The 10773-nt window shown below is 33.2% G+C and overlaps 1 pseudogene; it reads left to right on the forward strand.

The window, feature by feature from the left end:
* The window catches only part of LOC149170456 (protein DEHYDRATION-INDUCED 19 homolog 6-like), a 180896-nt pseudogene extending 173309 nt beyond the window's left edge, over positions 1-7587 (forward strand).
* The last annotated feature ends 3186 nt before the right edge of the window (positions 7588-10773 follow it).

Raw genomic sequence — 10773 nt, forward strand, 5'->3', positions numbered from 1 at the left:
CCTTTTCTTCGGTATTCTGACACCCATGGGATTCTCAAGTGACCTATGTTTAACTCTAATTCCTAAAGACTGTCCCTGTTCTTTAGCTATATCAGCTTCCCGCGGAGCATCCGTAGGAGTTTCAGCTTGTCTCTATCTTGGGGTTTATGTTCCTTCACAGATAAAGTTTTCCCAATTTCTTACTTGTTGCTCTAGAGATTCCAATTTGATCAATTTTATGAGGCCATTATTAATAATGCAGCTCTCTGGATGTGAGGCTACCTTTACTGAGGAAACCATGTGTTTCAAATTTTCTAATAGAAAATAGGGAAGATTAATCAATTTCCCATGCCGAAGATGGCTCAACAACAAAAAATGATAGTTGAAGACTATTGTAGAGTGCCCCTCGCATGTAATGTACTTGACAATGAATAGGGAAACATCATTCCATGATTGAGGAAGGGAAAGGTAGCCAATTCCTCTTCCCTTCTTGACCAATTTTTCTTTTCCATACATGAATTAATCTTTAAGGGCAGGGTCATTAATTTTTCGGTTGAGCCACCTCTTCCCTTTGGGTTGAAGTGTTGTTACTCTAGCAATCACTTCGTCCGTAATCTCTAGTCTTAGGCATCTTACCTCTGTTCGATTCTTGTTCAAATTTTGAGAAAATTCCATAGCAACAATCTCATCCGAACCCCTAGTCACTCAAAAAACTTGATCCAACTTACTTCTCATAAGATTTGATATGCTTTCGGGCATTTTTCCAAAGCCTTGGAGGAATCCGGTTCATGCCTTACTGCTACTCCTCCCATCCTTTGTTGTTATAGACCCTTCACTAATTTCATAGTCACTATGAAATTTCACATGCTTTCCATCACAATTCTTGAAAAATCTATGCAATGAAGGTGTAGAGCTATGTCATGGTTGTTTTCAGGGTGATAGGAAAGGATATCAAGTTTGAAAGTTGTTCGATACGGGTTATCATTTCATCATTAATTCAAAGGTGTGAAAAGATAACTTAGATATGATTTGAATTAATGAGACAATCATTCATGCAAGGTTATAATGATTAATGGGTATTGTCACTTCAAATCGAGTTATGTCATGAATCGAGAAATGATTCCCCGCACCCCACTGCCCACAACTTAAATGTAAAGGTCATCCTCGTCCGTCAAAACGAAATGACGTATTAACAGCCATAATTACTAAATAAAGAAAAAATAATATTTCTTTTTTGGAAGACTTACCAGAGGGTGATTTGATTGATACTGACAACAGAGTGATGGTGATGGTGATTATTGAAGTGGATAGCTAGAACTAGTTCCATACTATAGTTGTATGCATCGGATCAACTACTACAGACGTAACAATAAAAGAATTTTTCCATGATGGTTGAATAAATTTGTAGAAATACTTTATTGAAACAATGTATTCCTTTGATGGCATTACAACTTGTGCCTACAAAAGAATTCTCAAAATAATACAATGAAATGAATAAAAATGGGCTTCTAACAAGCATGATGTTACACATATGTGATAGATCTCATGCTGGTACAGAACTTATTAAAAGGAAAATGTGTATCAGCTACCACAGAGTGGTTTTCAACTAGTACAACTATCTACCTGCGCCCCACAAGATGTTTTCACAGTAATATTTATTCATATGTATATATGTATGTATATATATATATATATATATATTCATATGTATATATGTATGTATGTATATATATGTATATATATATATATATATATATATATATATATATATATATATATATATATATATCTATAGATATATATACATATATATACATATGAATATATATATATATATATATATATATATATATATATATATATATATATATATATATATATATATATATATATATATATATATATATATATATATATATATATATATATATATATATATATATATATATATATATATATATATATATATATCTATTTGTGTGTATCAAATTCTAACAAAAGTTGGTTCTCAGCTGCTATACTTATTGGAATTTAATATTTTGACAACACAGGAGAATCTTCCCTTACCCTCATAACTTGAAGATCAGATCCTGAGACAATGTTGATAAATCAATCCTTTGAGGTTGGTGTGTGATAAAACTGAAGATGATGCCCATTGACAAGCAATGGAACTTTGGCACTATCTGTTGGGCCGCAAAATTAACCTCAATTTTCACTCCATTTTCACCTTTATCCTCATTTTGTCACCTCATTTCATCATATTATCATTACATAACCCTATATTCCCATTACCATATGAGTTTAGATTTTTATTTTCCAAAGTTATTAATTTCATGTATTTAGAGTGAATTTATGATTAAAAGTTAGAGAAATAACATGTATTTGCTTATACCTAAAAGTGGCTTGAGTTTGATGACATGTGTAGATCATTTGGAAGTTTCCAAGGCACCCTTATGTGGCCTCCCAAGATCAAATTCGAATTTCAACTCAAGAGGTGGACCATATTCCAAGGAGAAAGATCATGGAGATTTTGATGTGTCATGGGATTTGTATCTAGTATTTAGGGATAAGTTGAGACAAGTATGGGTCTAGTAGATATTTAAGGGATCTACATTTATTGAGTAGATATCCCTAATTCATGTATAAATAAGAAGAGCATCCTCCAAATCATGTTATGGAGGAGGAGGGAGAGAAAACAATTATCAGTTATTCATTAGCATTAGATTTATGTTCATTCAACATGAATAATATCATTTTCCCAAATCATGAGTTATGAGTGTTGTTTGATTCTTAAGGTGTGATAGTTGTTCATGTGTGCTCATTGAGGAATGGAAGGATCCCCATACTGAGATAAGTGCACTTTGTTGTAAAGTAATGTTGTGAATATACTAATTTTAATTATGATGTTCATCTTATTTCTTTCTTGTAAATACTTGTAGATAATTTTAGTATGAATTCATGTTGTGGCCATGTTTTGTTCTGTGAAGGTTGATCTCCTTTCAGTAGCTAGTTTTGATGTGAGAAGGAAAACCAGGAACTGCTAACTCCTAAGTTAGGAGTCTCTTCTCCATGAGCTAGATTAAATTGAAATAAGATTTACTTTCTCATATGCTTTCCTAGATTACATTTATGTGAATATTAATTCCCTTTCAGTATCTAGAGAAATCAAGTCCTCCTAAGTTAGGAGACTCTTCTCCATGAGTTAAGAGCTGAACTGAAAACAATATTTACTTGCTTTCATTTATATTCTTTCTTTCCTGCTTTCTTAGGTGTTTGGAAATGTTATTATAGAAAGATGGTAGAAGGACAATCAGGACTCTTGAACAAGAGACTCTTCTCTATATTCTAAACTAAAATAATTCCATTGATCAAACATTTTTTTTATGCTTTCATAAAATAGATCTGATAGTTTAGATTTGTAATATGCATTTCCATTCTAAACAAACTTCCCACACCTGTTTCATCTAAGGTCCCATATATTCTGGTTTGCTTTTAAATTTACGATTCCCCGGATTGATAAATTAAATGACAGGGATTTAGCAAACAACTAAATCGCCCAACATTTTGGCGCCGTTGCCGGGGAAGCAAACTTAGATGTAAGCTAGTTAGGAAGAATTTTTATTTAGGATCATTTAGGGTTAATTGAATTTAGGAATTTTCATTTAAGTTTATTCTCATATAGGAAACATAGAAATAGAACACAAATCAAAAACCCCCCATTCACTAAAAAAAACAAAAACACAATAAAGATCCATATGTATATATGGAAAAACTATGAGTATAAGTTTGGAACAAGTCGGTCAGATCCTAGCAAGTGTTAGGATCTCCTCTTGTTGCAAAGAAGAGATATTGATAGCAGCCAAAAGCTTAACTACTCCTTTAGAAGAAAACAATGAATTAACATTTGAAGAATCATCCTGTATATCTAACGATGAACAATTATTTGAACAGGAAATTGAGGAGGACGAAGAGAAGTTGCAGCATGATCTGAATCAGAGTGGAAATCACGCCTATGAAAGCCTTATCGACAAGTGGTTTCAATGGTTTCAAACAAGTACGAGGTTAGATCGATTTTGTTTTTATTTCATTAGATCATACTCACAAAAACTAGATTCGATCATCCTTGTATATTTTCATTTTAAAATTGCGAAATTGAAAATGAATATATTTTTACTACTATTGCATGAATGGTTACATTGGAAATTTAATTACACGTAATAGTTTGTAATTTTCAATTAGCATAGAGTAGGTAGGATCATATTTTATGTTTCGAATAAGTATGCTCTCCTCCTGCGTTTTTACACGATCTCGAGGATCAGAAAGTAGAATGTTAATAAATGTTTTCAGGATTTGCAATATAGTTGTCTCCATTTGCTAAAACTCATCTTAAATCAATAAAAAAATCCTAAGTTTTTTTTTAGGGTTAGAATAAAATTTTAATTTTTTTTAAAAACATTTTGATTTAAAAAAAAAAAAAAAATCAATTTCTTTTATTTAAAAAAAAATTGATTTTAATGAAAAAATAGAATAAAAATAGAATAGAAATAAATTCTTTAGAAATAAATTTTTATTTTTATTTTTTTACAAAAATAAATTTAGGAAAAAAAATTAGTTTTCATTTTTAATTTAAAAAAAAAAAAAAAACAAAACAAAAATCAATTTAAAAAAAAAAAAAATCCATTAGAAAATAAATCAAATGTTTAAAAAAAAAAATTTCATTTTTTTAATTTTTGGTTTTTAATAACGATACAATATAAATAAACAAAACAATTAATTTTTTTTTTCCTTTTTGTAGTTTTTTTTAACACAAAACAAAATAAAACAATTTTAGTTTCAACAAAATAATTTTAATTTAGTTTTAAAAAAATATATAAAAAAAATTATTTTTGAATCAAATTTCATTTTCTTTAGTTTTTAACACAATAACATTAATAAAAAAAAAAAAAGACATATATATATATATATATATATATATATATTTTAAAAACTAAAAAAAAAACATAAAATAACAAAACAATAAAAATCACATAAAAATAAAAATATAAAATATAAAATAAAACAAACAATCGCTAAAACTCACCAATCTGATTCCGTGGAGCGACCGTATGGGACTCCCTCAGGTTTTCTGTGTTTCGAAAGTGTTGATAATTCAAATATCATCCATGGCGAATTTTTTTAACTGCAGCACTGCAACTGTTCATTGTGGAACCGGCCTACTGTGATTGGGGGGATGATTTCATGAGATTTGAAGAGACTTCGACTCAAAACTCGGAGGGGATCCCTGAGCTCTCAGCGAGCGAAGGTTAGCGAAGGTTAGAGGGTCCCTGAGCTTTCAGCGAGCGAAGGAAATGAGATTGTAACGAAACCTTCAACAATAAACATCTCAAAAGACACAAAGAAAAAACAAAATGCACGTAATTCTTGCATGTCATACAGAAGTTAAAAAAACTGCAAAAAAGAGAAATATAAAAGAGGCATCTCAGAGGAGGGTTGAAAATAGCGATGGCTCTCAAGCCCGGCGAAAAGAATGCCCTCAGGCGGCCACTGCGAATGTTATGAGAAACAGGCCTTTCTTTTATCATCATTGACCACGCCATTACCAATTAGTGAAAAACAAGATGAAAGTATATCTAAACACCACGATACCAATCACTATAAATAGAAGGGCCACATCGCCACTCTTCAATGTGATTTCACTATGATCCAAGCCGCTACCAATTTAATTCCAGCGAATAACCAAAATCATATTCCTTAATAGTCTGAGCAGTCTCCAGCTCCAGAACAAACATTGATGTAAATTCTTTTATGGTGGTTTCAACTGCCCTCAATTTTGCATGCATCTGCTAGACTCGGTTAGAGAAAAATCCTCCTAAAATCGGCCTTTATCTAATTTCCTATCTTTATCTAATTTCCTGTGATCTCTCTACATGATCTCAATATCCCAGGAATAGACATGGTCAACCATGTCTAATCCAAAATTAATTTGTGATTCAGAAAGGCTTCTCTGACATCGAAGATCTATACCGCTCAGAGGGCTTGAGCATTCTATTACAACTTTTTTATGTAGAAATTTTGAATAATTTAACACATATTCAACAGAGATTATCCTTATCATGTACTATTGCGGAATACATACACAATACATAAGCTCCTCTACGTTGATCATCAATATAGAAGCATCAATAACAATAAAACATCAAGAGCATTCACACATTAACACAGTATGTAACCCGGGGAAAGCATCTCGCTAAAAACCTGACACTATTTGTATATTAATGATTTAGACCATGTAACATTACAAAGTACAATGCTTATCACAAGCAATCCAGTACCAGCTCCACCTGTTACACACAATACAGCTAAGATCTGATCTCCAAATCTATTCCACTGCTTGCCTGCCTCCACTGCTCAATACCTGCTCAAGAATGAATAAGAATGGCTTACCAAACTCGTATTTCACCTCCAAAGAATCACTCACAATGTGTAAGATGTGAGAAGAAGCTACAAACTGGGCAAATACATGAGAAAACTCATTGGCATACTCAATCCCTTGATTGTGCAAGATCTGATGCACAACTATAGTCAAAATTGATAGCAATCTGATTCTATAACACCTGTCCCTGCTGAACTGAACATGCACTGACATGCAACTAAGTTAACTGATGTATTTTATAGTTGTATTATGAGTTAATAATTAGTTTAACAACTCATCATTAGTCTATCTGCAGTTAGACTAACTACAACTAGTTTAACCAAGTCAAACTGAACACAACTCCATCAACTTCACAATCAACTCCACCAAACTCAACTGATTGAGTTCTAACTAAAGTCATGCATGAAAAAACTCAATTGACTCATAAGAAAAGTGTACTTCCTTCTGACAGCTGCATGGGCCACATCTGTAGCTCAAACTGAAGTGCTCCAAGAGAATAAGATCAAGTTTATAGTCCAAATATTATTATGAGACTAATATTTGACTTTTCTATTTTTGATAGCCAGTCTAAAAATAGACTTTGATCACCCACACTGTGGTCACCCACACTTTGGTCACCCACATTGTGATCAACCACACTGTGATCACTCACACTGTGATCAAAAATAGAACTTGCGCCATAATTTACCTGCGGGCCCACTTAGTGAAGGCGACTCTTTTCACTAAGCTCCATCATCTTGTTGCAATCTCAACATTTTAGGATTGGATAATTCTATTACCTAATTTGATGGGATGTTGTTGGCATGTAGATGCAATGTTCTTGATATTTCTCGTCATTTGTTCTCTAGGGCAATTCTCTTGACACTTGTATGCGTCCACAATACAATCCTGAGGAAAACGATTGGGTTCAAAGTGATCTTCCTACACAATTTCTTGGTATTGCGTTTACTGCAGAGTGGCACCGCCATATTTTTGTGTCTAAACACTCTACCCTTTTTCGTCGTCAGGATTTTTATCTGCTAAACCCGTCCACTAACGAGCTGATCAGTGTACCTGAAAGATTCCCCTGGGAAATCAAATCAAACCTAAAGTTTGAGGGGAATCGGAGCGTGGTGCTGGTGAACAAATCGTGTGATTTTCTCAAGGAGGAATGCCTGATTCCGGCGTCGTGGTGAGTTGAAAAGAACAAGGGGATGGTTCTGGATGGCAACGACATGTGGGTACTGGCCGACCCTCCAGAAGATGATGTGCTGAAGCCAGAGGAGGATTGACCTCTTGCACCAGTTTAGAGGCGCCTTGCTCACACGACAGGTCGCGGGTTCGAATCCCAAAATCGAACCTTCCCAAATCAGAGAGACGATAACACGATGCCCTCCTCATTGGGATGGTGCCACCCGGAGGAACTGGTTGAGAATCTGAGTTCAGTGGATGCTGGTGCGAAGTTGAAGGCCCTCAGGGACGTAAAGAACCAAATAATCGGCAACAAGACCAAAAAATTGTCTTATATAAAGTTGGGTGCAGTTCCAAGAGTTGTGGAGATCTTGGCGAGTGAATCGGAGGCTCCACTGTTGGTTCAGTCCGTAGCTGCGGTCGGGAGCTTTGCATGTGGGATTGAATTGGGAGTCAAGACGGTCTTGGACAGTGGGGCTCTACCCCATCTCTTGCATATGCTTTGCAATGGAGACGAACAGGTTGTGGAGGCTGGTGCTAGGTCCTTGAAAATGATTTTCCAGTCAGCACTTGCTTCAAAAAAATGACATGCTTCAAGGTCAGAGAATGGATCTACTACTGACCCTTCTTAACAGTACCAATGAAAATGTAGCAGAATTTGCAGCAAGTGTTATTGCACGTTGCTGTGAAACCAGCATGCAACAACAGTCTCTGTTGAATGCTGGTGCTCTGGACATCCTTTTAGATCTGCTAGGAAGCTCTCTAAAGAGAAGAGAAGCTTGTTTAGATGTTTTAAGAGCTCTTGTCAAGGATAATCCTCAAATTTCTATGAAGCTGACTTTCCAGCCTTCTGAAAAAAATCGAAACAATTAAAAGAAACAACAAAAAAAGAATCAAAACAATGCAAAACATTTTTTTTTAGATTTGATTTAATTATGTTTTATTTATAACCATAGAAAATAAATATTAGTTTTAAAGTTTAAAAAAAAAACAAAACAATAAAAAAAATTAAAACAATTCAAATAATAAAAAAAAAAAACATTTTTTATTTTATTTTTATTTTAATAACAATCCAAAACAAATTTTAATTTTAACAAAAAAATTAAAAAAAAAACAAAACAATTAAAAAATAACAATTCAAAAAAGAATAAAAAACCAATTAAAATAAAAAAGTAAAAATAAAAAAAATCAAAGTAATTAAAAAAATATTAAAACAATTCAAAAAAAAAATTAAAAAAAAAACAATTAAAAAAAAAATAAAAAATAAAAAATAAATAATTAAAAAAATTGCAAATGGACATTTCATAACAGCTGAAAACATTTTACGCTAACTTGTCTTGTTGGAGTTAGGAACTTGCGCACAAAGGCAACAGGTAAAAAAATTCATTTCATTTTATATTGGTTGTTAAGCATTTATACTCATACTTGAATTTTATGTTCTTCAAAAAAAAGCTCTCACAATTTTCATGCAAGATTTGAACTGAGCTTTGACAGGTGCGCGATGATCCAAGTCCATGAAGATGTGATCTCTCGAAATCACATTCATTATTTAAGCTTGAAGGAGTTAATTACAAATGTCGTGACATTTGTGGCTACAGAGAAATGTTTTATTGTCGTGATTTGTTTCCCACACTTCTCCTTCAAAGCCTCATCAGTCATCCATGTTAAAGTCCACTTATTCAATGCCTTATCCATCATGACTTCATACATGTCTACTTTTCTTAGTCGCATACATTTTTTCCTACCATTCAGTTCATCCTTTTTGCCTCATGAATAAACCATCCATCTCTCTACATTGCCTTGCTTTCCTTGCCATAAAAATTGTTTGACCATAACATCTTGTATCTATAGTCCTACCAATCATTTGTATGAACTTGCGTTGACTGATGTGGGATTCCTTAAGGCCCACCTTTCAACAAGTCTTGACCCATCGACCTCAGCACCTTATCTGGGATAAAGACTAGAATCATTATTAGTACCTTGAGGCTTGCATGCCTTAATGGCAAGTCTTCTCGCCAATGAACAATGGGAATACATTAATGTCCCTTGTTTGTTGGATCTTGCAAGTGGCTTGACATCAGCTCATTCATTCGCACTTCGCAAGATGTACTTGGGTACCTTAGCACTCATTGACATTAATGGTGAGTTTTCCTTGCATTGGTTAACGACATTCATCAATGGTCGGTAATCCAATGACTTCTTTCCATGTTCGACATTGACACATTCATTCGCATGGAAAGAATTGTGCCATGATATGGGACGAGACGAAGACTATATGATTCAAGAGAAGATTCAACAGGTTCAGTAAAAGTAATAAAAGATCCACATTCGCAACTTCATCCATCATATATGCAACCAAGACACAGATCACATTCTTGTATTCTTCATTCCATGATTCAACAGCGGAAGCTACACTTTTCTACATATACATAGTTTGTCCACTCAGGTAAGTAAAGGTATGTTCTTTTCTAACTTTTTATCATACAATTCCTTTAATACTAAAATTATAATTTTTGGAAAGTGTTTCACCATGTTCATATTCACATCCATACTCCATTATCACCTTCCATATGTCATATATGTCCTTTCTACATATGTCATCCTAACCAACATACTCTTTCTAACCAACATACTTTTAAAAAAAAACTACTATTGCATTATGATTCAAATGTTACATGTTTTGCAAATAACGATCAAAAAAAGAAAGGTTGATTAAATGTTTTCAAAGACTTTTGATGCAACACAAAAACAATGAAAGTATTGTTACACAAAAAACCAATACTAAGCAAATTTTGGTTGTTACACAAGAACCAACCAAAATAATATGTTGCAATCGATTAAATGTTTTCAAAGTCTTTTGATGCAACACAAAAACAATGAAAGTATTGTTACACAAGAACCAATACTAAACAAATTTTGGTTGTTACACAAGAACCAACCAAAATAATATGTTGCAAGAAAATGTTTTTAAGAGAGAAGACTTTGCAAAAAGGAACAAAGTTGTCAAAAAGAAAATTATGTGAAGTTAAAAAAATCGACATCAGCCAAAGTTCACGTAAAAGCAAGACAATTCAAAAGATCAAATCATGATCAATGTAATAGATTGCATGAGGACATGCAATAACTTAAGTTGGGGGGTATGTTGGGCCACCAAATTAACCTCAATTTTCACTCCATTTTCACCTTTATCC

Source organism: Pinus tabuliformis, chromosome 4_2 (assembly GCF_031772625.1).
Source record: "Pinus tabuliformis cultivar Carrire ecotype Pingquan chromosome 4_2, CPIR1, whole genome shotgun sequence".
Taxonomy (NCBI): domain Eukaryota; kingdom Viridiplantae; phylum Streptophyta; class Pinopsida; order Pinales; family Pinaceae; genus Pinus; species Pinus tabuliformis.